The sequence below is a fragment of the Hyla sarda genome, chromosome 1 (genome assembly GCF_029499605.1).
Source record: "Hyla sarda isolate aHylSar1 chromosome 1, aHylSar1.hap1, whole genome shotgun sequence".
Lineage (NCBI taxonomy): Eukaryota > Metazoa > Chordata > Amphibia > Anura > Hylidae > Hyla > Hyla sarda.
Genome location: NC_079189.1, coordinates 576,580,849 through 576,608,221, shown reverse-complemented (window position 1 = coordinate 576,608,221; position 27,373 = coordinate 576,580,849). Strand labels below are relative to the sequence as shown.

Below are 27,373 nucleotides of genomic sequence, written 5' to 3'. Positions count from 1 at the left end.
TATGCAAATTCAATCCTCCTAACCTTAAGAGAACTTTCCGGTCCTAAGCATCTGTCAATCACTGCTGTGCTGTCTATATAAACTCTGTTATCTGGACTGTTACCGTTACTGCATGTACAGAAAATCTTCAGTAAAGTTCCTGCAAGTTTTAAGTTCAGCACTGCTGTGGACAATCCATTTATTTTACACTCTCCTATCGCTCTTGGGGAGGGTGGCGATAGGCCCAGCATCACTACAGAGTTTTAACCCTCATTCTGGCGTCACGAATTAACCCCTCATACTACAGCAACACCCCAACTACCCTACACCCCCTACTACCCTTCCTGTGCCCCCCACCCTCCCCCAAATTTACTATATACTCTGAAAAACAACTCAATTCTTACTTGTGCTTACAAGACAGACTAACAGCTCACTGAGGGATAAAGTTACATGCTGCCGTTACATGCTGCCCAGTCTATGGAAAGTGTAGGGAGGAAAGAGGGAGATGAGGGGAGGAGTGGCTGCAGACAGTCACAGGCAGGCAGAGAGACTGCAGCGAGAGTATATAAACTTACTGTGAGTACTAGATCTTACCCCAGGGCTGGATTCACAGCTTGTAACACTCAGATCTGTTCTTTAATGTCCTTTGTTCTGCTGCAACTTCTAAGAGTGTGTTATAGAGCTATAAAGTAGCAGAATCCCTTTTCTGTGTATAGGAGACATCATAGCAGCTAGTCTAAACCTGCGAGCTCAGTGACATCTGAAAATCAGGAATGATGCCTACAAAGGGGGAAACTGCTGGATAATTCTATATACCAGTTATATAATGGCCAGAAATAGTGCTGCTTCTCATTTACACATGCAACAACTTTTTATGAAACAGCTGCCTTTAATGTGTTTTGCAATGTACAGTGACAGTCCTCAGCATGCTTTATATCCAGGGTGCAAATAGGAATTTATAGTCTTGTTCACATGGTGGAACTTCCAGAAAACCTGTAGTAAAGTGTAAGAGTTGGCTACATTTTTTCTGCCTGAGATGGTAATGTAGTTTACCAGCTTTGGCGTTTTCAGGGATCGCAGAGGCTCCTATAGCTTGTATCTGGCCCAGGGGCCATACGATGTATTGGAATGTGAGATACAGATTTCTCAGATGTTACAGATCCAAGGGAATTCCCTGTGAGCGATGAATATGCTTCCATCAAACAGTTTCCACAGCAACCTGGTCTGAACGCCAAGGCTGGTAACGCCGAACTCCCCGTATCATGAATGTTATATACAGTCTTATCCTTGTAGTTTGTGTCGCGTCAAAGGACAAGAATAAAAACAGGTTGAACAAGATACATGTTAAAAACCCATAAATTACAATTTTTCTCAGGAATAAAAATGCTTTGCTGCAGCTTATTGTTGGCCATTGAAGTGAAGTCTTTCTGTTTTTAAATTTTACTATGTTTACTATGATAAAAAACAATGTTGGTCTAACCACCTGCCTCTGGCTCCATTCGGAATGCCGTCTACCTACTATTGCTATTTGATGTGTCACATATTCTACAGTTTTTACTGCCCGAGGAGGAGGAACATAAGGCTGAAACCATCTAACCAACCCAAAGAATAGACGTCTAGCTTTCTTCTGTTCTCTAACCACTTTGGGGCAGATATACTTAAAGGGGTATTTCAGGATTTTTTTTCTATTTGACTATGCTGCAAGGGCTGTAAAGTTAGTGTAGTTCATAATATAGGGTCTGTACCTGTGTGTGACAGTGGTCTTGCAATTCTTTTGTAATTTTCACCCAGTATTTATTTTTAACAGCATAACTCAGGTCTCAGGTTTTCCTAGGTTGCAGTACAGCTGAGACTTTACATCACTAGTCAGGTGTGCAAAGGGAGCCTGTCCTGCTTCAATTCATTCATTCATTTATTTTTATTTTATTCCCTATTCTTTAGTCCCCATAGAGATCATTTCCATGTAATTTTTTGATTGCAAACACTCAATGCTGTGCTAGATCAGTGTAATCTGTGCTCTTCTTGTACAGTCTGGCTGAGCCAGCCTGTATCACCCAGGATCACTGAGCAAAAAGTAGTTAAGCTGAAGACCGCCGGCTACCATCTTAGCTGATCGAGACCCCATGATTGCACTGTGGAGGTCCTGATCAGATCTGTATGTAATATTTTTTTCCTTGTTTTTTTTTTTTTTTTTTTCCAGCAATACTCCATTTATTGAAATACAACTTATTGAGCAGCTGCCCTCCAGAACAATGTGGCTAAACAGAATAGTTTTGTTATAAAGAAATACATTTCAGGCTTAGGCTGGGTTCACACCACGTTTTTGCAATACAGTTCCCGTATCAAGTTTTTGATTAAAAAAATTGAGTCTTCAAAACCTAAACCGTATCAAAACGTCTACAAACTTTAATTTGTATACGGTTTGAAAAATGATGTCCGGTTGCATCCGTTTTTTAAGAAAAAAACTTATAAGTTTTTAACTTTTCTCTCCATTATGAATAAAGTTTCACTTGTTTGAAATTCCAAGAAAAAAAACTGTACAAAGTCAAAAACCGTATGGTGAAAACTGGATGGAACCGTACGCACATATGATTCTGTACGGTTCCGATTGAACCTCATGTTAAAAAAAAAAAATAAATAAAAAAAATATACATTTCAATATGGTTTTTCACCTGGACCAAAAACCGTGGTAGGCTACAGTTTTGGGTACGGGTAAAAAACTGACAAAACCATACAGGAGGCAAAACGGACACAACCGAATGCATCGTTTGGCATACGGTTTTCAATGGAGGGTCAATGCGTATGGTTTTCACATTGAAAACGTATACGGGAAATGTATTGCAAAAACGTGGTGTGAACCCAGCCTTACGCAAAAATTTCTAACGTTCTGTCTTCACGTACTGATTATGCAGTATACTCATTATGGGGTATACTGGTTATAGGGGAAAATGTTAATAATAATAATAATAATAATAATGTTATTAATTATTATTAAAAATCAGATGAAGGGCAATATTATAAAAAAAATTACAATTTGTCCATGATGAAAATACATAATTATAAGGGGGGAAAAATATATGTTAAATATATAGTTACCCTTTCACTTTTTTAGTATTTTATGTTGCTCCTTGTGCTAAAATATTAGTTATTAATATTATTATTATAAAAATTATATTTTAGCACAAGGTGGAACATAACAAAATGCTTAAAGTGAAAGGGTCTAAAGACTTGGAATGCATTGTATGCAGAGAACAACCTCTGTGGGATCGATCTAGATCTGTTACGATGGAAATGTTAGTTGTCACTTATGACATACGGTATAAAATATGTATTTTTTTTCCCTTATAATCTATGTATTTTCTTTGGGGGGGGGGGGGGGGGGGGAATACATTTTCCACATGGACAAATTGTAAAAAAAATTATAATATTGACCTTCATCTACATTTTTCTGAAATGTGCAACTATTGTGATCTCGACATTTGCATTTATTGCTGACTCTTTCCCCACCATGGCTTATTATTATTATTATTTTCGAAATTTTTAAGAAAATCAATGTATATTAATGTATTACAATTTACTCTTTGTATTTCTGTACGTGTTCATTACTGTTCTATTCTCTTTAGGCCACGATTATGACTTATGAACAATGGAGGCAGATTAGCACTTGTCTAATCTCTTCTTTCTGCTGTTGCTGAAATACCCATTGGATCTGTTAACTGCCTGATAAGTTAAATTCGGCCATTGAGATATCACTGTTCCATTTAGAGTATACATTCATGAGAAATGTACTGCTAATGGCGAGATCTATATCTCCCTGTCATTACTCATCAGACAATAAAATGCAGAAAGGTGCAACAAAAAGTCTGTGTTTTTTACAATATCAAAGGAAAATATTGCAAAGATATTAAAGGATCTGACCAGGTAAAGATGATCCATTGGGATCTGATTTGTTTAAAGCAGTGGTTCTTAATCTGGGTTCAATCAAACTCCAGGGGTCCGGTAAGTCAGTCTCGCGGGTTCGGCGGAGGTCAAGACACACACCCAACTCATATGATTCGTTATGACACGCCACGCTTGTCCATCATTGGCTGCAGGTGATCATGTCCCAACTAACAGATCTGAGAGTACTGTTTTACCCTACTGTAAAGGAAGCCTCCTGTCCTTTGTGGCTCCGCTCCTACACGATCGCCTGCATGTGTCCCACGCTGGAACACACCACTTCCGGCACGGCCTCCCGTGACGCACTTCCGGTCGTGTGGCGTCTTAAACAGGCTCAGCCAGACGGTCCCTCTGACAAGCGGACAGCCTGGACGCAGGGATGCTGCGGAAACAGGTAGGCACACTGAACCACCACTGCCTTCACTCAATGCCTGGCTAACTGTGTCTAGTTCATAGTTAACCCTATCCTTACACTGAATCACCACTGCCTGTATTCAATATTTATCTGTGCCTATAATCTTTTTTTTAACCCTACCCTTACCTAGCTACCCCTATCATATTTTATTTTTCCAATTAAGAAGGGTTCGGTGAATGCGCATATGAAACTGGTGGGGTACAGTACCTCCAACAAGGTGAAGAACCACTGATTTAAAGGGAACCAATCATCAGATTTTACCCTATATAATACTTGCCAAAGCATTATATAGGGTAAAATCTTAATCCTCACCGTCCCCGGAGGTGCTCCTGCCCCCAGGGATGGTGAGGATATGAACTTATAAACTAGTCACCGCCGCGGCCAGAAATAATCCCCTGGGCGGGGCGCTCCTCTTGCCTAGTCCTGTTCTTTGGCCAGCAGCAATGCCCCCTCGGCTTGATTGATGGGCCGCGTCATCACTTTGCTCCCTGAACAGATGGAGCAGAATGATGACGCGGCCCGTCAATCAAGCCGAGGGGGCCTTGCTGCGGGCCAAAGAACAGGACTAGGGGAGAGGAGCTCCCCGCCCAGGTGACTACTTACGGCCGTGGCGGTGACAAGTTTATAACTTCATATCCTCACTATCCCTGGGAGCAGGAGTGTCCCCCGGGGATGGTGGGGAAACAGATTTTACCCTATATGACGTTTTGCCAAGCGTTATATAGGGTAAAATCTGATGTTCCCTTTTATAAACTGTTTCATTGTGGAACCAAATGACCATCGAAGGAGGAGTGTTTTATTCATTGGCCTGTCCCTTGAGTGAAAACATAGGATGGGTGGAGATTTACCCATATTTTCCATTAAAGGGACTATTCATAAAAATTTTAGGCCTTTCTTGTAGAAACAACTTACCAAACCATTTTAGAATGCAAGTGTTGTCCTTCTGCACTGGTAAACGGGATAAAAATCCATAAGAAATTCAGGGTAGTCACTCATACCAACAAACTTGGGGAAATCGGAAGACAGAGACCAGGTCTTGGTGAACACTCCATGCGGTATTATTTATTGACTTCTGATTCTGGAGCCCCGGAAGCAGTTCTAGGAGAACAAAGTTAGTGTATAAAATAATGTGTTATAGAGACAAATAAAGCTGGGAAAGGCTATATGTATGTATCATATCATGGAAACTCTACTTCTATATTTTTTCAGTGAATGGAGTAACAGATACTTGTGTATATATCAATATGTACATTATCTTACAGGGTATGTCAGGCCCACGGCCTGATTTATTAAAATCCTATTTGTCTATTATAATTGTAACTGTGTAATGTCTTATCCAAGACATGGGTAAGAGGTCATTCAGACTGTAGGTTTGTGTATTGCATTTTATTGGGGGTCTGGCTGTTTGTTTACATCTCCTTTTTTAAGTCAAAGGCTCTTTTGAAGCAGCAGGATGTAAGGTGCACTCTGGTCCCATCATATAATCACACAGATAAGGGGGCCAGGAAGAGAGAAGACCCCCTGACAAGACCATCCTTTTATCCAAAACTGGAGCTGAAACACAGAAAGGTGCAAATCTTTCCTTTATTTTTTTCTCTGTCAGTTTCGCTCTTGGTTTTGACCAAAAAACACCTCAAATGTGCTCTGAAATGAGAAGAAAATACTGTGACAACCTAGCGTTAGGCTATGTTCCCACTCAGTTTTTTATATTGCTTTTAACTCATTTTGGTCTGTCTCTTTAACAAAACAAGAAGTGGAACAGACACAAAAAATAAACTATAATGGAAAGATTTGCACTAGTGTTGGCTCCTCCCTCTGTACAAGTTTAGCCAGTGCTCCTAGCTAGCTCCTCGCCTGTGCACAAATTCAGCCAGTGCTCCTAGCTAGCTCCTTGCCTGTGCACAAGATCAGTAAGTTCCCATAATTAGCTACTCTCCTCTGCACAAATTCAAGTTAAAAACTGGTGGAAAGGAACAGTGGAAAATTTGCCCATAGCAACTATATATTTTCGGAAATCATATTTTTGTAAAATCACACAAGGGGACAGTTTAGGAATTTATGTCAGCAGAACCAGTTCCCTTAGGTGCACATCTGCTTCCACCAAACAGGTCCTCAAAGTGTGGAGGGGGAAGGAGGAGCACTCAGCATTTTGTTGATAGCTCTTATATCATGTGCATTCTTAAACATTTTTTTGAGTGCATGGCATATAACGTAATAAACCGTTTGCTATCACTTCTGGACAGTCTGCACCAGGATCTAATCCTCTTTTTGCAATACCAGCAGTGTTTCCATTCATTGCTGCTTCAGAAAAAGCCTCTGGCGTCCATATCCCAGAGAATCTGGGCCAGGAATATCCCCTCCGTATATAATGGAACATTAGCTGGTTAATCATCTCAGTTCTTGCCAAGACGTATATTTATCAGCCTTGGGCTCCTCCTCACTCCGTTTCCTGTCTGTGAAGTAAAATTTATTACATTATTTACAAAATGAATGTCTATTCTGTACCTGGGTGTGGCAGTATTTTTGAGAAAGCAGTGAGCATTTTAGAGAGGAGTGTTTCTTTAAAAAGGCAGCCATGTTTTCTAATCTTGAGTCACTCCCCTGCAGGAAACCAGGCAGCAAGTGTTCAATTCCCCTGCAGCACCACCACAGGGGAAATAAAGAATTACATGTTGTCTATTGAAACCAGAAGTCTGTGTATTGTGTGGACATGCTGGGTCATCCAGAGACTGAGACACTATTTGTTACTCCTTACTCTAGCTTAGTGGTCTCCAAACTGTGGTCCTTCAGCTGTTGCACAACTATAACTCCCAGCATGCCCAGAAGACTAGTTGTAGTTTTGCAACAGCTGAAAGTCCTCAGTTAATGCTCTAGTTGCATTACAGGAAGTTTCTATGGAAAGATCCGTGGATGTAGCTTTAGCAGGGGTTAAAGATATTTCATACTATGATCTCAGTATGACTGTCCTAGCATGCTGGTTGTTGTAATTTTGAAACAGCTGAAGGACCACAGAACTAGTGTGGGGTCAAGGGGGAAGATATACAGTAATGGCAAAGGGGGTGAACATCGCAGGGAACACTTTGGTGTTACACAATGTCTACTACTCCAGTCCCCTCTAGAGCTGTACTCACTATTCTGCTATTACATCATGTTATATTATACTGAATAGATCATTAGCGATAATTTAATTATAAAGGCATTTCAATTAATTTAAACAAACTTTTGTGGTGACACAGGGGGTGCAAGGAATACCTGATCACTTTGTGACGCCAGGACACCGTTAGCCTATGCATGGTCCGAGGTAGAGACAGCTTCTCCTGGGCCAGACACTGGGAGTAAAGAAACACACTGATGTCGGGTTAGGGATAACTGTCTATACTGAGCAGGGGGCAGATGGTATTACACGCAGACAGTATGGTGCAGAGTGGAGAGGATGCAGTGTAGCCCTTTGGGAGCCCTGTTACCTTGCTGAGACTTACGGTGCCTTTCACCCACTAAATTAATACTGACTTATGAGACTAAAGATTCTCCAGGCCGGCTAGGGTTCTGACAAGGTCAAGTAGCTTTCTCCACCAGGGCTTGACTTTCCACTGTATGGGGGATCCCTTGCAGAATGGCTGGCTAAGACTTGAGAAGAGATTTGTTTTGGAATTCCCTCAGAGCTTCTCCACTCACTGTGGCAACTCCTCCCCCACTACTCTATGTAGATCACAATTTAGGGGTTCCTATTGGGCAGGCAGGGTCTCATGGGTTTACACTGCTCCTCTGCTCTTAAAGGTAGAACACATATAAATAACATATTTGTCCTGAGTCTGCAAAGCAAGCGATTCAAGTCTATAGAGGGAAGAGGGGGGAGCTTTATCCACCAGCTCTGGGAGAACTGCAAATTACAGATGAAAACCTGCTGTAAAATATAATATACAAGTTATATAATAGCCAGTAATAGCTGCTCCTCATAAACGAACACAGTGGAGCTTATTCTGAAAAGTCACCAGAAATTACAGGAATGCTTTAAAGGGGTACTCCGCCTCTCAACATCTGAAAACCCCTATCCATAGAATAGGTGATAAGATGTCTGATCGCGGGGTCCCACTGCTGGGAACCCCATGATCTCTCCTGCAGCACCCAGTGTCATCTGCTGCACAGAGCGAAGTTTGCTCCGTGCCGGATGACGGGTGATACAGGGGCCGGAGTATCGTGATGTCACGACCCTGCCCCTCGTGACGTCACGCCCCCTCAATGCAAGTCTATGCGAGTGGGCTTGATGGCCGCCATGCCCCCTCCAAAAGACTTGCATTGAGGGGGGTGGGGTGTGACATCACGAGGGGGCGTGGTCATGACTTCACAATACTCCGGCCCCTGTATGGCCCATCATCAGGCACTGAGCGAACTTCTCTCTGTGCAGCAGATGACACTGGGTGTTGCAGGAGAGATCACGGAGATTCCCAGCGATCAGACATCTTATCCCCTATTCTTTGGATAGGGGATAAGATGTCTAGGGACAAAGTTCCCCTTTAACAACAGTGTGTGAGACCCCGATCTTAGTAAATCCCCCCCCCCCCCATAGACTGCTATTTTGTAAGGCACTGTCTCGTTTTGCAGCCTGCCCACCCCACAAGTGAATGTGGTTAAGATGTATTGCCACATGCAGCTAATGGTCTAGGGTGGTACTTTCTAGAAAAAAACAACTTACCAAGCCATTCAGAGACCCCCCTTTTTTTATTTTTTTTATTAAAGCCAATGTGGACCTTCATGGTAGATCCCACAGTAATTACAGGCCACACTGACTGACATGGGCCTGACCTTGCTGGCAGATGACTCTTCTCAATGGCCCTTTTCACTGAATGTTCATTTTCTGCTAAATCTGTACATTTTTTTTTTCCTTTTCTGGTTGCATTTTTATTGAAAGAAAGAATGAACTGTTCATAAGCCGTGCGCAGCGCAGTGAAGGGGAATGTGCCCATTGTTCTACCTGAATGCCTCTCTCTCTAATGCACAGCGTCCCAAAAGATCAGTGTCGTTCACAAAAACATGTCGGTAAAGCTGCACAATCCGCTGTCTGCTCTCAACCTACAGGAATGACATTGCGACCACCGCACCCTCCTCACTGGAGCGTGTGCATTAATCATGTGTGACCCCCAAGGCTGGATTTATATGCGACGCTTTTGCTGCACCCTCTGGGGATTGAACACAGTATAAATTAAAATTTTTATTCATTTATTAATTTTTTTTGTTTTACATTTTTTTAAAGCAGCAATTGTTAAAATAGACATTTTATTGATCTTGCTAACGTCTCATACTGAAGAGTCTACCAGGAGCCCACTCCTGTTCATGTACTATGTTCCCACCATGCGGTGTGATTTACAGGCGTGATCCCAGGATTATAACGTCTCCCATCCCAAGTAAGTGATCAGTTTCTGATAGGTAGGTGTCAGTGATTGCACTTCCCTCTGATTAGATACTTATCTCAGATCCACAGGATAGGCTATAAGTATCAGTACAGTGGGAGGTGCAATAGGCTATAATCTTGGGATAACTTCTTTAATCGATCCCAAGAGCAAGAGATCTTTTGTTCCCTGTGTGAGTCCAACAGTCCAAAGGCTTAAATGGGCACTGTCAGAATCAAAGACTTATCTTGTACATCTTGGCATAACATTAACCCATCTAATATATCTAAAAAATACGAAAACCTTTTATCTCCTTTTTTATGAAAATCATGGCTTATTAAAAAAAAAAAAGACTCAGATAAAGTCCAGGAAGTAAAGTCAGGACTAGTACTTCTTTGTGCTCACTCCTGTCCTATCAGACTGCAGCATGAAAACAGAGAGGAGGTTACAGAGCAGTCTGCAGTGATTGGATGAAAAGACACAGCACAGCAGACTCGGGGAGGAAGTGAATGCATGTTGAGTGAGGGCAGGCTCAGTGCTTTCCTTGGACACGTTTCTTCCTGAGCAGTGGATGTCAGAATGAGTGAGCAACATAACAGGGACCTCACAGCTCTTCCCCAAAACCTTGCACAGGTCTAGAAAGGGGGATTCAGTGAGTAGAGGGAGCAGAGCATTGATGTCGGAGGTGACCGAGATATCAATCGTGCTGGAGTAAAAGTGGTTACAGCTCTGAGCGCCGTGACTACCTTAGGATTCAGAATGTCAAGGGACTGCATACACCTCATTTACATACGGCGCAGACAACTTTTAAACTTTTGTTTTTTACAGTAGTTCTGCCAGCCCTGAAAACATCCAGATATGGCGAGCAAGCCCCAATTTATTCAAGATAATGTATTGCTAAGTTATATAAAGTAAAAGCTGATGACCGGTTCCCTTTACACTCACACCAATTTAAAGAATTGCAGATCACCATGGTAACAGACTACAAACAAACCCTGTGTAGTCTGATCTTGCGAGTGTGTTATGTGCTTCCTTCTTTGTACTAACATATGATCCTGCACCTCTTCCATGCTATTATACTATATCCAGGATAGGGAGATAATGTGGGGAAAAAGCTGGTACAATGGAGGCGCTGCTCAAATGGCGAAATTACAGGAATACTCAGGCGGTGCAGGATAACAAATTTTTATTGAAAGTAATAGGACAACGCGTTTCGGCATCTGCTGATGCCTTCCTCAGGTCCACTTAACAGTTCTGGATAATGATCCTGTCCGGCATCCGCACTGCTGCGGTGCGGACGCCGGACAGGATCATTATCCAGAACTGTTAAGTGGACCTGAGGAAGGCATCAGCAGATGCCGAAACGCGTTGTCCTATTACTTTCAATAAAATTTCGTTATCCTGCACCGCCTGAGTATTCCTGTAATTTCGCCATTTGAGCAGCGCCTCCATTGTACCGGCTTTTTCCCACATTATCTCCCTATATTGCAGATCGGCTTCTAACCTAGGAGTCCGATGCCTGCGGGAGAGCTGCAGCTCATCTAACATAAGGGCTGCACAGGTCATAGTGCGGCTCTTCCAAGGTCGGTATATCACTGTAGGTGTGGTGGAGGGTGCACATCAGTGAATATACTATCTCAGGGAGCGCCCCCTGTATCTTTTTTTTCTCTCCCCTCGCATCCTAACTATATCCAGGAGGGATTGTCTGTAACGATAGAATATGTAACCCGTATCAGCAGGACAACTTTGTTCATTTTCAGCTAATTCTAAAAAATAAATAATTCTAGTTAATTTGAGAGGATTGGTGCAGAGTCCACTGACAGCGGGACATTTTACTGAAACAGCGAGAACAATTAATGACTGTGTAAATGTCACAGCTCGGCCTTTATCATAGTTTGCACATAATTCATTATATTTACCAGCGAGCCAAACCCTGTGTAATGAAATTTGAATTAATCAACTTTGTTTCTCAAATACGTGGAAGGGCATAAACACGTTGGGGACACGACCGGGCGCTACCATTATTAATATTTAAAGTGCGTCTGCTATTCTTTAAAGATGATCCTGGTATTCATTGAACTGAATCTCTACCATTTTAACTCATTTTTGCCATATTTTGGCCAAATGTTAGTGGCTGCCTATGGTCGGAACGCTATATTTGGTTACAGATTCTCCTGTAGGGGCATAAAGCATTTAATTTAAAATAGAATTCCATCTGCCAGAAGCCAGGGCACTCTAGGGTACTTAGGAGCTTTCTGAATACTGTGTTACTGAATGAATTGTATAAGAAGTATGCAGTAAGCCAGGGCTCGAGTCCTGCAGGAACAGCGATCCTTTGCTTTTTCCAGAGGAGGAACGCCGTCCCTGTTACATTAGTCCTGCAGGACCGACCTCTGTTCTTACCCTCCCTCCGTCTCCTCCCCTGGCCCGGACTGCTAGATGCTGGAGATGTAGGACCTGTACGACCTTTGATGATGTCACCATCACATGTGGGGGCGGAGCTTATGGCTGAAGGACCTGTGTGATGCTGTGGAGGAGGTGGAGCTCAGCTGGAGGAAAGGTCACATGTCACCCCAGAAAGGTAATTACATGGAAGGAGGTTTGTTACAGTGTGTCACCCCAGTAGTAAGGAGATTACATGAAGAGGGGGGTTTGTTACAGTGTGTCACCCCAGTAGCAAGGGGATTACATGTGGAGTAAGTTTGTTACAGTGTGTCATTATTATAGTCTGTAGGCAGCTGTATGCCTGTGGCCTGTAAGAATCCTGGAACTGTGCAGGATGTCAACTTTTAGCTTGGACATTTATTTTTTATTTATATATTTTTTTTTTTTTTTTGCGCAAGATTAGAGTTCCCACACTTTTTTCCAGGACTTGACCCCTGCAGTGAGCGCCCTCTAGTGTTGACTGTAGATGAGCAGAATTTTATAAATTTAAACAGTTTTTCTTTCTTTTTTTAGTTTGAACAAAGAGCTTATTTTCCGGATGCTAGGGATATGTATGCCTAGGTGTCTGACAACACTGATAGCGGGGTTTATGTATCAGATACCAGGGGTATTCTTGCCTGTGCTTCAGGACCAGGGGTAGATGTAGTTGTCTGCCTGGGACCATTGGTAGATGTTTTTGTGCCTGGGACCAGATAGTGTCTATGTGACCAGTGCTAGAGGTGAGCCTGCTCATGTCCCTGGGGCCAGGGGGTGTCTGTGTGCCAAGCGCAATGCGTAGGCACGTCTGTGCACCCAATAGCAGGGGTTCCTAAGAGTTAACTTCTCTGGCACCAGTGTCATATCTATGAGCTTGGTGCCAGGTTTGTCTAGAATTGGCATGCCTCTTTTCCTGGGCCTATGAGTAGCGGTACCTGGGCAACCAGCGTTAAAACTAGGTATGGCTGTGAATCTAGGGCCAGGGGTTGGTGTCTGATTGCTCTATGCCAGAGATGTCTATGCAACTGGTGGTGTCAGTGGTAGGCCTGTCCCTGTACCAGGGGTATCTAGATATCTTTGTGGTGATTCAGCACAAGTGGCTGTCCCGTTGTTGAGGACTGACTTGGGAGCAGAGAGTGTTGGGCCCACTGGCGTTCTTTCATATATCAATTGTGTGAAAATTTTGAAATATAATATATTTCAATTAATTTTGGTATAATTCTTTGTCAGTTTAATGCTTTACTGTGCCTTTAAAAATGTGAGCAGTGAACCCCATGTGACCATGTAAGCCAATGAGACCCTAAAAGTCTCCTCTGTATAGTGAGGTACAGGGGAGGAGTTAGTCAGTCTAGTTCCATCCAGGCTCATGAGCAACAGCCAAGCTCAGATGTGTTGTGTCATGTGTCCTACTTCAGTTCACTGCTGGTCATCCTACAAGTGTCACTCGGGGGAAGATTCATGCCCCTGCAGGATACTCTACAGTGCATTGGAAGGACCTTAGCTACCAGAATCACAAATTCTACAATTCCGTCTGGTGAAATGCACCACAAGTCTCAGAACTGCAACAAGGCTCACTGCACTCTCACACTAAGGCCAGCTGTTTGTGTTATACCAACTTCACAAGCTCAGTAACAGCAGTTAACCCTAACCTGACGTCAGTGTGTTTATTGGCTTATCGTGTCTGGCGCAGGAACACTGCTTCCTATTTTCAGGCCATGGATCGGATGAACTGTGCCCTGGCATCACAAAGTGAACAAGGTACATCGAACAACCAGGCCTGTGGAGTCAGTAGATAAATGTTCTGACTCCGCAATTTTTTGTACTTCCGACTCCAACTCCTCTGTATTAATATGCGAATGTATTAAAATTTAAGCTAACAATCAGAGTTTACAAGTTTTTATAGCCTTAGCTGAATGACAGCAGTTTTCCAATGGTTTACAGCTTCAGTCTTGAACTATTGACCCTCCATTCCCTTCACTTATACAAGTGTCTCTAGTCCTGCAAAAAACATTATCAGTGAGAGGCTAGGTTACCCATGGGTTCCCTGTAACAGCAGAACACAACACTATGGAAAGTATAAGTATTGCCGCTCCTAATTGTGCGTTGTGTGCCATATAGTGAAGCACATGAAAAGCATGCTTCTGCACGGTCACTTAACGTGTTCGTTTTGCGGTTACGTGAGGCACTGCATGCATTGGTCTTTATTCTTAAAGAAGAGAAGTCATTAATTATAACTTTTTGTGAATGGGGACATTTAAACTTTCTTTTTTTTTTTTTTTTTTATTCCAATCTAAATTTAGTCGGAGTCGGTGCATTGTTTGCCGACTCCGACTCCAGGTACCCAAAATTTCGTCCGACTCCACAGCACTGCTAGCAAAATCCAGTGGCCGCTACATCTTTGCGCCTGTTGCCAGGAGTTGGCCTATTTACCCCTTAGATTAGTGTTTCCCAACCAGGGTGCTTTCGGGTGTTGCAAAACTACAGCTCCCAGAATGCCTGGACAGCCAAAGGCACCTTCTCTACAAAGTAATTTTTATATTATTATTATTTTATATGTAGTAAATAAAACATTTTCTTTCTTAAAATTTTTATTTATTAATATTTTTATGGATTTATTTATCCTTCTTTTTAATTTCTTCTCCTCCTCCGCTCTTTTTATTTTTTTATTTATTATTTTATTTTTTATTTTTTTTATCCTTCTCATTACACACACACAATAATTGACCTGGACAGCCATGCCTTGGACCATCTTTGTTTTGCCATCTGGCAGTGCTTGGGGGGATATAATCTGATATGGCTACTGGATACAAATGACTGGCTGGACCCTGCAGATATTACGTCGGAGCTTATGCTTCCTGATCCTCGAATTCCTGCTTTGTATTCGTTAACAAATGGGAAAAAAAAGAAAAAATAGAAAATTCTCGAATTCTAGGCCGGCAGCGCGGCTAAACCTCATCTGCCATTCTTGTGTGCAACCAAATGCGTCATAAGGAAAATGTAATGTATCTGAATACAAAACTATCCACAAGGGAGTTCTCTTGTATCTTGGGTATTTTCTGCCTTGTATCTGTCTGTCTCTGTGGAGCCGTCAAAATGGTGACGTGTCTGATCAGCCGGGATGGAAAGGGGGATGTAGTTCTGAGGATTGCTCTCCATTTAACAAAAATGTCTGTACGTTTGGGATTTTTTTGTTTTTCTTTTCCAGTATTCTGAAAGCTAAGTCTTGGTCTTCCTCCGGGGCCATGGCCATGGTTATAGGTGGCCCCTGTACTAAGTATGAGGATGACTTTGATTTTTAAAAGTGCCTGTCACCACATAATACAGCACGTAAATGTTTAGTATTGTGTATTAGCCAGTGCGCTTAGGATTTGGGAATCGAAGACACCAGAAGGCATCACATGGTGGTAGCTACGAGACGTGTCCCTTGGTGGAAGGTTCACGTCTCCTTGTTTACATGGAGGTAACATGGTGGTAGCTGAGACACTCCTTGGGTTGAGTTCTAGTCCAACCTGTGCCTATTGTGCCAGTAGAATACATACGGGTTGCCAGCTCTGATGTCACTTCCTGTTTCCTCCTTGGAAAGGGCTGTACTTCCTGAAGACTATAGTATCCCATACTGGTTCTTTTGCAGATGCCATAAAGCACATGCGACATGCTAAAGGGAGGAGTTTGTACTGTATGTCAATGGGGCGGAACATTTTTGGCCAGTTTTACAGGTCAACATTAGGTGTATTTGGAGTGCCTTAAGATTCGTGGTTGGCCTATGAAGGTTGCTATCTTGGACGACCATGTGTTCTGTGGCCTAGGCTGAGATTCCCTTAAAAAAGCAGTGGTCTCCAAACTGTGGCCCACCAGATGGTGCAAAACTACAACTCCCAGCATGCTGAGAGTTGTAGTTTTGCAATACCTGGAGGGGCCACAGTTTGGAGTCCCATGCCTTAAAGCGATGCAGATCTGATTTGATTGAATGCAGTACAAGAAATATCGGTTGGCATGTGTCACTTTCGCCCTTTTCACTTAAAGGCACTGATAGAAAAAAAATCTCTAGTCTATGGGCAGCTTTGACTAATGGTGATTATTGTAGGCTTTTTGTGAACTAGGCCCATTGAGGACCAGTCCGCTTTAAAGGAGTACTCTGCCCCTAGAAATCTTGGATAGGGGATAAGATGTCTGATCCCAGGGGGTCTGGCCACTGGGATCCATCACGATCTCTGACCCGGCACCGCGACCTTCTGAACATCCATGTCTATGGGAGGGGGCGTGACGGCTAGTACATAGCTGTCATGCTTCCTCCCATAGACATGAATGGAGGGGGTGTGACAGCTATGGTCGCCCATCATCCCACATGGAGCGGAGTTCGCTCCATGCATCGGGTGAGTGGGGTGCCGCCCAGCGGCTGAACCCCCATGATAAGACATCTTATGCCCAATCCTTTATTTCGTAAAAAAAAATATATATATATTTTTAAGAGCATTAAAACAGTAGAAAAGTATCTAAACATGGGTATCATTTTAATCGTATTGACCAATAAGAATAAAAAACATGTCATTTTTACTGTAAAGTGTACAGCATGAAAACTTGTGGTTTTCTTTTAAATTTCCCCACACAAAAATAATATTTTTTTGGGGTTCGCCGTACATTTTAAGGTAAAATGGGTAACTTGTTACTAAGAACAATTGGTCGCCCAAAAAACAAGCCCCCATATGGGTCTGTGGATGGAAATATAAGAGTTATGATTTTTTAGAAGGCGAGGAGGAAAAAACGAAAATGCAAAAATAAAATTGGGTAAGGGGTTAAAGAGCCTACATCATTTTGCATTTATATTCCTAAATAAAACCACTATACACTAAACTATACTAGCTAACTTTACATTTGGTTTTGGGGCTTACGCACACCAGTGGGGGGGGGGGGGGGGGGGCGCTCCTAAAACCAATCCTGAGGTTGAGGGGGTTGCATCCTTCTTTTATGGGATCTCACGTAGACTGTCTTGTCTTGGTGGTCTCCCTTTTGGAGACAATGCTGGCGGGGGTTCAGCTCATGTTAATCAGGGCCTATCAATTTAATATTTGCATCATATTCTGGGCTGGGATCCAGATTTTGTAGAAATGTATTATTTTAATTTTCCCTTTTGCATGGAGCTTGCCAGTTTTGTGGCCCGGACTGTAGTCTATACAAATTATTTTACATGTATGTGTATGTATAGATGTGTATGCATATGTATGTGTGTGTGTGTGTGTGTGTGTGTGTGTATATATATATATATATATATATATATATATATATATATATATATATATATATATATATATATATATATACATACATATACCGTACATTTATTTATATATATATACACATACTAGTCTGCCATTTCGGTCCTAACCCTGATAAAATACGATCTGAAGTGGACATCCGATCGTATGTTTTTTCAGCAGTAACCCAGAAATACTCAACACAATGTTAAGCACAATATTTAGCACTATGCAATGAAGGCATCATGACTCTACAGCTGTGTTCCCAACCAAGGCGCCCCCAGCTGTTGCAAAACTACAATTCTCAGCATGCCTGGACAGCCATGCTGAGAGTTGTAGTTTTGCAACAGCTGGTTGGGAAACAATGCTGTAGAGTCACGATGCCTTCAGTGCATAGTGCTGAATATTGTGCTTAACATTGTGTTGAGTATATATTCTTTCTTTTGCAGCTGCTGGGCAGATCTGAACACACCGTAAAGTTCAGTTAGAGCTCAGAGCTGAGTGTTTTTGTGCAGTCTCAGCCATTCACAATTTATCACACACTGCGCTGTTCTAGGCTGTATGTTCAAAGCAGCATAGCTGAGTAAGGGAGGAAGTTCTCCCCAGCAGGGCTTCAGATGATGTCATGTTTGCTGGGTATCACCCCCTCCCAGTCTGTGGGGAGTGAACTTGGAGGATTATAAAATTTATCAAGATCATGACAGATATTCTTTAAAGGGTACTCCGGTGATTGTCTTCTATTTTTTAGGGAAAAAAAACTCTCTCACCTTCCTTGCTCCAGTGCCACTGCCAGAGTCATTGAAGTCTGTTCCCAGTGCTTCCAGGTTTAGTGACGTGATGATTGGATGAGCTTCCGTGTAAGGTCACATCACCAAACCTGGAAGCTCCGGACACTGACAATAGAGTCAAGTGATCCTGGCTGCGGTGGTGAGCTGAGAAAGGTAAGAAAGGTTTCTTACCCCTTCCCTGGACATATTTTTAAAGGAAAATCTGTCATCCATGTCACCTGCACTAACCGGTACAGAAAGGTAGTGCAGATGACACTGATGACAATGGCACTTACCTGGTCCTGTCGTTCTCCAGCAATTCTCTTCGGTATCTTCAGTTCTGGGCCTGACTTGGAGCATGGGCGGAGCTTAGTGACATCACTGCTGTTTACCAGCAGCGGGACCCAGTAGAGAACAGCAGGGGTGATGTCACTAAGCTGCTCCCATGCTCCAAGTTGTGCACGGAGCTGAAGATACTGAAGAGGATTGCCGGAGAACGACAAAACGGAATGGGACAAGGTAAGTATCGTTGTCATCAGTGTCACCTGCACTACCTGTCTGTACTGACAGGTTAGTGCAGATGACACTGATGACAGATTTCCTTTAAATGGACTATCACTGGAGTACCCATTAAACTGTTTATCCTAAGGGATAATATTTAAGGGAATCTATCGCCCCAATTTTTTTTTTACCAAGTCGAGCCAGATACTGAAACATATTCTGCTTATCTAATTTGTCTTTATTTTCTGATTTTATAATTTTGTTTAATATGATTTTTGCACATTATTATGGGGGCAGACATCTTGACTACGCATTTTAAAGATCTCATTCACAGCAAGCCCCATAGACCTGAGCAACAATTGGCTAAAGCCATCTTATTGACATGAATGGGAAAGGTGTCTGGGCATGCTCTGTGACTTGTCTAGAGGTCATTTCATAAGGAGGGGGAGGCTGAGCTCTGAGGTTCAGCTATTGTGAAGATCCTCTGTTATTTATACACTTTTACTGTACTACTGCCTGTGATACTAAGGGGGAAATGATCTGTACAGAACAAGAAGTCTAAGCTTAGTTTTAGGTGTGGTGGCTACAATGGAAATGACAAGATTTCAGATTTTTTTTTTAAATATAGGTAGTAAAAAAAAAAAAAAAATAAGTTAATGAGAAAATTCACCCAAAATTCTTAAAAAATAAAATTAAGATAAAAACTTGATTTAAACAATAATAATTTTCTAATGACACATTCTTCTTAAGGAGTGATGGTGGACATTAAGTGAATTTTGTTGGCGCTCCCATGTGGCCCTTCTGGCCCAGTTTTGTCGTAAAGCCCTGATTTCTATGTACGCCCTTGGTGGATTGATATTTATCAGCGCTACCACTTAGAATACTTTGAAGTCCTCTTCTTCCCTTCAGTCCTTTGTTGTTTCCTTCACATTTTCCCTGTGACCCTGCTCACTAAAATCCCTGCCTTCTCTGTCTAATAGGATTATTTTCCTGAGGGCGTCTTGAAGAAATGCATGTCCCTTCGGAGGCGGCCATTGTTGCATGTCTTAAGCTTCAGCTCTTAAACTTTTTTTTTCTTTAACCTCTTATGGTTTGAAGTACTTGGTGGTGTACACCAGCATTAACGGATAGGTATAAGGCTATGCTTCATATAAGATAGGGATAGATAATAAGGCTATCCTTCATATAAGATAGGGATAGGTATAAGACTATCCTTCATATAAGATAGGGATAGGTATAAGACTATCCTTCATATAAGATAGGGATAGGTATAAGGCTATTCTTCATATAAGATAGAGATAGGTATAAGGCTATCCTTCATATAAGATAGAGATAGGTATAAGGCTATCCTTCATATAAGATAGGGATAGGTATAAGACTATCCTTCATATAAGATAGGGATAGGTATAAGGCTATTCTTCATATAAGATAGAGATAGGTATAAGGCTATCCTTCATATAAGATAGGGATAGGTATAAGGCTATCCTTCATATAAGATAGGGATAGGGATAGGTATAAGGCTATCCTTCATATAAGATAGGGATAGGTATAAGGCTATCCATCATATAAGATAGAGATAGGCATAAGGCTATCCTTCATATAAGATAGAGATAGGCATAAGACTATCCTTCATATAAGATAGAGATAGGCATAAGACTATCCTTCATATAAAATAGGGATAGGCATAAGGCTATCCTTCATATAAGATAGGGATAGGTAAAATGTTATCCTTCATATAAGATAGGGATAGGTATAAGGCTATCCTTCATATAAGATAGGGATAGGTATAAAGCTATCCTTCATACAAAAATTCTGCACGTTTTCTGCCGTGTGAAGAATTCCCCCGAAAATAAATTCTGCCGTATATTACTGCCTATAGACTTTAATGTGATTCACACAGCAGCATTTCAACGGCGGCGATTCCGCAAATTTTAAAGCCCAATCTTTAATTTTGCGACGTTCTACTGCATTTCCCATTGAAGTCGACAGAGCTTCGAATGTCAGGGGGTTGCTGTGTCAGGGGGATGCTGTGTTTTTTTTATTTTTTTTTATTTATTTATTTATTTTTTTTGAAATTTTAGATCCATAGCTGAAATTGCAAAAAAATAAAAAAAATAAAAAAAAAATTTCTGATTGTATTGGCTCTGGAATTGGACAGTCGTTGCTCTGACAGATGCACCTCCAGATGGGAGAGGTTGTGGTTTGTTTTGTAGTATTTATTTATTTGTATTTATTTATTTTTGTTACATTTGAAATAAAATTCAGATATGGCTACAGCTATAAAAGAAATACTACTGTCATCGCTCTGGCAGACACACATCCAGGCGTGCACGCTGATCCAGCCCCGGATCCCCATAATTTCTGCTCTGATTCACTGATCAAATGAACGGATGTTCTGCAAATACCGGATCAGAGCTGCTACATTAAGTTATCATCTTGTTGGATTAAAGATCTGTGTTTTTTTTTCTTAACTGAGCCACGAGCAAATAAGGAAGAAATGTGATCTTAGATGTGTTTTATGTGAATATCATGTGCAGAAAGCGTGCAATATTCTGCAAGTCTGTTCACGATCCGCTGGATGGTACTGGACGGGATGGGCCGGGTGCTTGAGCTTGTACCCAACTAAGGGATGCTACCTGTGTTTAGCTGGTATGTCCTCCTTGTGTTACCCTATCATCCTTAATGCACTTTTTTTTAGACCAGTGTCTCCCAACCAGGGTGCCTCCAGCTGTTGCAAAACTACAACTCCCATCATGCCCGGACAGCCGTTGGCTGTCCGGGCATGCTGGGAGTTGTAGTTTTGCAACAGCTGGAGGCACCCTGGTTGGGAGACACATGAAAGGCGACTTTGAAGACAACTTCTATCCTAATGGATGTTCCCATATATGTGCCCAGAATTACCCAGACCTTAAAGGGGTATTCCAGGAAAAACTTTTTTTTTTAAATATATATATATATATATATATATATATATATATAATATAATATAATATATCATATATTATATACCGTATTTATCGGCGTATAACACGCACTTTTTAGGCTAAAATTTTTAGCCTAAAGTCTGTGTGCGTGTTATACGCCGATACACCCCCAGGAAAGGCAGGGGGAGAGAGGCCGTCGCTGCCCGCTTCTCTCCCCCTGCCTTTCCTGGGGTCTAGAGCGCTGCTGTCGGCCCTTTTCACCCCCTGGTTATCGGCGCCGCTGCCCGTTCTGTCCCCCTGACTATCGGTGCCGGCGCCGATAGCCAGGGGGAGAGAAGCGGCGCCGACAGCCAGGGGGAGAGAAGGGGCAGCGGCACCCATTGCCGGCGCCGCTGCCCCGTTGCCTCCCCCCATCCCCGGTGGCATAATTACCTGAGTCGGGTCCGCGCTGCTCCAGGCCTCCGTCGTGCGTCCCCGGCGTCATTGCTATGCGCTGAACGGCGCGGCGCATGACGTCAGAGTGCCGCGCCGTGCATAGCAACGACGCTGGGGACGCATGACGGAGGCCTGGAGCAGCGCGGACCCGACTCAGGTAATTATGCCACCGGGGATGGGGGGAGGCAACGGGGCAGCGGCGCCGGCAATGGGTGCCGCTGCCCCTTCTCTCCCCCTGGCTGTCGGCGCCGCTTCTCTCCCCCTGGCTATCGGCGCCGGCACCGATAGTCAGGGGGACAGAACGGGCAGCGGCGCCGATAACCAGGGGGTGAAAAGGGCCGACAGCAGCGCTCTAGACCCCAGGAAAGGCAGGGGGAGAGAAGCGGGCAGCGACGGCCTCTCTCCCCCTGCCTTTCCTGGGGATGTATCGGGGTATACACGCGCACACACGTACCCTCATTTTATCATGGATATTTGGGTAAAAAACTTTTTTTACCCAAATATCCTTGGTAAAATGAGGGTGCGTGTTATAGGCCGGTGCGTGGTATACCCCGATAAATACGGTGTATATATATATATATATATATATATATATATATATATATATATATATATATATATATATATATATATATATATATAATATCTCAACTGGCTCCAGAAAGTTAAACAGATTTGTAAATTACTTCTATTAAAAAATCTTAATCCTTTCAGTACTTATGAGCTTCTGAAGTTAAGGTTGTTCTTTTCTGTCTAAGTCCTCTCTGAGGACACCTATCTCGGGAAACGCCCAGTTTAGAAGCAAATCCCCATAGCAAACCTCTTCTAAACTGGGCGTTTCCCGAGACAGGTGTCATCAGAGAGGACTTAGACAGAAAAGAACAACCTTAACTTCAGAAGCTCATAAGTACTGAAAGGATTAAGATTTTTTAATAGAAGTAATTTACAAATCTTTCTGGAGCCAGTTGAGATATAGATATAGTTTTTTTTTCCTGGAATACCCCTTTTAATGTAGTTGTGCCTACCAGGTGACCACTATTAGAATGTAGTGATATAATAACCAGACAGAATGACGCAATTGTTTAAGTTTAAAGGGGTACTCCGGTGGAAAACAATTTTTTTTTTTCAAATCAACTGGTGCCAGAAAACTAACAGCTTTGTAAATTACTTCTAAAAAAATCTTAAAGGAAAACTGTCATATGTTTTGTCCCGCACTATCCACGGGTACCTGTGGATAGTGCGGGAGGCGCTGAACATTTTGAGTCCTTCCTTGCTTGGATCCGCTGCGCCGTTCGCCCGTTATAGCTCGTTTTCTGTACATTCAAATTAGCTGCTAACTGGCACGGGCGGGGTTACTGCCTTCAACTCGCACTGTGATGTAACCGCCGCCCGGCCCGCAGCACCGCTGGTTAATGAATATTCATAGGTTGTCTTACACTCTGTCTCATCTCGGCCGAGTCCTGGACGATACTGCGCATGCACCCTTACTCAAGCGCTGCTCCGGACAAATAAAGCAATGCTGAAGACCGCTTCCGGGTATAGTAGGAAACCCCGCGCATGCGCAGTATCGTCCATGACTCGGCAAAGATGAGACTGAGTGTGTAAGACAACATATGAATATTCATTAGCTGGGCGGTGTTGTGGGCCGGGCGGCAGTTACGTCACAGTGCCAGTTGAAGGCAGTAACCCCACCCGTGCCAGTTAGCAGCTAATATGAATATACCGAAAATCAGCTGTAATGGGCAAACGGCTCAGCGGATCCGGGCAAGGTAGGACTCAAAATGTTCAGTCTCACCCGCACTATCCAGACGTACCCGGGGATAGTGCCGGACAAAACATATGACAGTTTTCCTTTAATCCTTCCAGTAGTTATCAGCTGCTGTATGCTCTAGAGGAAGTTGTGTAGTTCTTTCCAGTCTGACCATAGCGCTCTCTGCTGAGACCTCTATCCATGTCAGGAACTGTCCGGAGCAGGAGAGGTTTACTATGGGGATTTGTTCCTTCTCTAGACAGTTTCTGACATGGACAGAGGTGGCAGTAGAGAGCACTGTGGTCAGACAAAAAAAAAAGACACAACTCTGGAGCATACAGTAGCAGAAAAGTACTGGAAGGATTAAGATTTTTTTAATAGAAGTAATTTACAAATCTGTTTACAGGTATGTGGAGATTAAAATACAAAAAAATAAATAAAAAAAAAAAACAACAAAAATAAAAAAAAACTACTTGTCCAAAAGACTAAAACGTCCAGGCCAATTTTAGTTTTTTGCACTCTAGCTTTTTCCTCCTTGCCCTATAATAGCCATATCCCTTTTATTTTTTCATTAGCAGACCCATATGTAATGACATTGTAATGACGTTACTTTGTAATGACACTTTTTATTTTTCCATAACGTGCTCCGAAACAAAACAAAAATAAAAAATTTGAGGTGAAATAAAAAAAAAAAAAGATAATTTTACAAATATGGTTGCTTTCTTTTTTACGCCATTTACCTTGTGGTCAAGCTAACATGTTCTTTTGATACTTTAGGTCACCCTGATTACAGCTGTACCAGATTTGTATAGTTTCTGTCACGTTATACTAATTAAAAAAAATATATTATAAATCTAATATATCTAAATCTAAGCTTTTTAGAATTTTTTTTAAATGCCATTTTCTGACCCTGTAACTTTTTTATTTTTTTGTATATACCAGGCTATATGATGGCTAATTTTTTGTGTCATAATCTGTTGCTTGTATTGGTACCATTTTGGTGTTGATCTGACTTTTTAATTGCTTTTTACTTAATTTTTTCTGAGATATGAGGTTATAAAAAAAAATGCAGTTCTGAAGTTTTTTTTTTTTACGTTTACGTCCTTTTACAGCACGAGATATATAATGTAATATTTTAATAGTTCGGACAATTACAAACACGAAGATACCAAATATGGTTATTTTTATTATGTTTACATGTTTTTTTATATATAGGAAAAGGGGTGATTTTAACCTTTTTAATATAGAAGGGGTTAATTGTGTTTTTTAAACTATTTTTTTTTTTCTTTTTACACCTTAGTTTAGGAGGAATGATTAGATTCCATTGATCTGTGTGCTCTGCTCTCCATTGATAAAGCCTGGTCCAGCCAGGATCTATCAATGTTAGAGCCATGGTCCCTAGGAAGGCAGAAGTAAGCCCTCAAGCCACCTCTACAGTGAATCACCGGGGGGGGGGGGGGCGGTCAGACATCCACCAGGGAGCATCTACAAGTCCCTTTAGATGCTGCTATCTGCTTTGACTGCAGCGATCTAAAGGTTAAGTAGCTGGCTGCGGTGATCACTGCATGTCGGCTATTAGCGGCAGCCCCCAGCTACTTAAATCAGCATAGGGCCGCCAGGTATGGAGTGGGCTCGAGTCACGAGCCCGCTCCATACACCTTGACTGCCGCCATACTTGTCGAGGGCTTTCAGGTCCAGTTCTGGTTGCCCGATGCAGGCCTGAAAAATTAATCTGCCTGGTGCCCAGAACTGCATGTCCTGGGCATCAGACTATAGGATTTCTACATCCCTGTGTTTAACTTTCTTGAACCAGTTGATTTAAAAAAAATAGATTTTTTCCACCGGAATACCCCTTTAATGCTCAGTTCTTCCTTTTCAATGAACAATCATGACAGGTCTGGGAGGGAAAGAACTGATCCTCGAATGACAAGATCTTGGTTCTCTCTTTGCGGTTTGTTTTATGGCAGATGGTTCATTTCTACAATTAATATAGCAAAAAAGTAGAGCAGCGGGACCTCAATATACAGTATATGATTTCTCTCCAGTGTAATGTACACATAACGTAGATGGATGGATCTTACGCCACCTGGTGATCACTGCTGGGAATGGCTTTCTTTTTTCTTTTTCTCCTTCCTTGTTTGTTTCCGTCCTTACTTCCTTAATTTTTTCTCTCTCTTACTCTTTGGTTCTTTCTCACTATCTATCTATCTATCTATCTATCTATCTATCTATCTATGTTCACATGGCGGGATTCCACAAAAATGTTGCACTTGGAAATACTGCTGCACTGTTGATTTCTGTGGGATTCTAATGCACCGTGCCCATGACAGAATTTTCTCTCTGATGATGTAATGTCATTGCCATTGCCAGGTTTCACAAGTCACAGCTTTAAACTGCATTCACATCTTAAGGATACGCATACAGTTGAAAGCGGCGTTTCCTCGTCCGGGGATCCGCTGCAAGTTACCTGGATTCCTAACTGGTAGACTGCACTGACATCCTAGCTGGGCACATACCCATGGCTATCCAATGTCCTATCAGAAGTCGCATCTGGTCACTTGTTGCCCCTACAGAGGTTAAATATGACTCATTTATTTTCAAATGGATCACAATGAATCTTGAAGGATCCCATTGACTTATAACGGAATCTTTTAGGTTTTACACTATGGGCCAATCGGTTTTCCTAGCATAGCAGTGACTGACTGGAGCATAGTCAGTCCCATTCACTTGAGGTTACCCGCTACCTATAACTTTAGCAGCTGCTTTCTTATGATTTGTTGGGGCACATAAGACCCCAGGGGTCCTACTTTCCCAGAATCCTAAATTGAAGCTCCAAGGGTCCATTGCTAAATTTGTGCCATTTAAGCCCCATTTGGCACCAGGGCCTTGGTAAAACAGCTATTTGCTATTTGGAACAACTCGTATTGATACACAATGGGTCGTTTTTAGCTTAGTAAATGAGTGCCAATTTGTGATGTATAGTTTTAACTGCAGGTAAATCTATCTACTTCAATATATATATATGGCGAGGGAGAGGATAGATTAGATAGATAGGATAGATAGATATTATGGGGGAAACTTATCAAAACCAGTGCAGAGGAAAAGTTGACCAGTTGCCCATAGCAACCCATCACACTTCTTCTTTCATTCTTGAAAAGGCCTCTGCAAAATGAAAGCAGCGATCTGATTGGTTGCTATGGGCAACTCAGCAACTTTTCCTCTGCACTGGTTTTGATAAATCTCCCCCTATATATATATATATATATATATATATATATATATATATATATATATATATATATATATATATATATATATAATATATGTAGTATGCTGGGGATTTTTGTCTGTGGGAGATATGTTACTGCATAACTTTCAAACAGCTGGAGATATTTCTATAATACTTAATCACGTGTTACTTATATGTCAAATAAAAATATATGATAGTTAAATTAACCCTTACCTACCTCCTTACGGTAAGGATGTAAGTAAATTTCATGCAAGTAAATGGGACTTCCAGAACCTTACTCCACAAGTTCCGCTCTGCATCTCCTGGTGAATGCGTCAGTCCGGCTGGCAAGCCACACTCTCCCTGCATATGCC

The 27,373-nt window shown here is 42.1% G+C and overlaps 1 protein-coding gene and 1 long non-coding RNA gene across 3 annotated transcripts in view; one reads left to right on the top strand and one right to left on the bottom strand.

Annotated features, from left to right (window-relative positions):
* NEDD4L (NEDD4 like E3 ubiquitin protein ligase) overlaps nucleotides 1-27,373 on the top strand; it is a 365,727-nt gene that overhangs the window by 37,916 nt on the left and 300,438 nt on the right. The window lies entirely within an intron of this gene.
* On the bottom strand, nucleotides 872-27,373 carry LOC130294600 (uncharacterized). Of its 2 annotated transcripts, none has more exons than XR_008848544.1 (4): nucleotides 27,234-27,373; nucleotides 7,586-7,662; nucleotides 5,246-5,431; nucleotides 872-1,265 (listed from the first exon to the last, which is right to left on the bottom strand). It is a non-coding gene; the product is annotated as an uncharacterized LOC130294600 (long non-coding RNA). The 2 variants fall into 2 exon arrangements; XR_008848545.1 differs by having other exon boundaries at nucleotides 27,238-27,363.